The sequence below is a fragment of the Limulus polyphemus genome, unplaced genomic scaffold (assembly GCF_000517525.1).
Source record: "Limulus polyphemus unplaced genomic scaffold, Limulus_polyphemus-2.1.2 Scaffold10974, whole genome shotgun sequence".
Taxonomy (NCBI): Eukaryota; Metazoa; Arthropoda; class Merostomata; order Xiphosura; family Limulidae; genus Limulus; species Limulus polyphemus.
The window spans coordinates 12,397-13,699 of NW_013676584.1; positions in this window are offsets into that span (position 1 = coordinate 12,397).

Genomic DNA, 1,303 nt, shown 5'->3' on the forward strand with positions numbered 1-1,303 from the left:
AGTAGAAAACCATAGAAAACCTTCATTCTGTTTATAACTCACATAATAATGGAGATAACAGAGAACCCATAGGAAAACCTTCATTCTACCGTCCACACTATGTCATAAGTTTAGAGAACCCATAGGAAAACCTTCATTCTACCGTCCACACTATGTCATAAGTTTAGAGAACCCATAGGAAAACCTTCATTCTACCGTCCACACTATGTCATAAGTTTAGAGAACTAAAATACCATTTATTTTGTGTCACAATGTTACAGAATCAAACTACCTTGCCTACAGTGTTACAATATAAACGAGTATGTTTTATATCCGAACACTTGTATCCTTCGTAGTGTTTGCTTTGGTTTTAGCCAAATACAATTATAATTATTGTCATTCTGGAGTTTTTATCTATAAAACTGGCTTCTGTAGTAGTTTAAGCATGGTCTGTTATGAATTAATTATTCAAAAGGATTTAAGTGTCACGAAAACAACGACAACCAAATAAAAAAAGACACAGAGAGAACGAGATAGGCTTAAGAAATTTATTATTGACCAGTATACACAGGCAAGTTTTGTATCAATAGTGTTTATTTGTTTATCTGAAAGCTGTTTAAGTTAATCTACAAATCTATATGCAGTATTTTGAAGATTATTTGTGTGAAACGAATTGTAGTTAACATTAATTTCGACGTTTCTATTGTTGTTTCGTCAGAGGGGGGATTTTACATCTCGTGATAGGCGTGTGGCTTAACGCCGGAAATTCTTCCCAGTGTTGTAGAAAACTTGAGCAACATAAAATCTTACATACGATAGAGCAGCTCGGATACAAAATTAGCAAGTAATTAGTTCATGATTCAGTCAGTTATTTAGTACAGTGGCATAAATTTTGAATATGTATTTGTGTCGAAGTGGATGAGATACGAAACAAGGAAGTAATTACAATGTGTGTTCAAGCATTGTTTATTTGTGAAGTTAGGCCTATTGTTAATAATTTGAAACTTGTAGAACTAGTAGTATACGAAATAAATCATTTTAGTTATCATTATGTTATGCTTTACATTTTTTCTTTTGACTAAATGATCCAAAAGAACATGCCCCAAAATAGAAACCGTTACAACAATATAAATCACTTATTTTATCTTCCTGTTTTTTTAGTTTTTAGTGACCAAAGTTTCAAACATTTAGATCTAAAAGCAATTAAGGGCGGCTTAATCTCGTGAGATAAATAAAGATTTTTAAATATCAACGATTAATTATATAAATTTTCGTGTCTACGTAATAAAGTATATATATATATATATATATATATATATATATA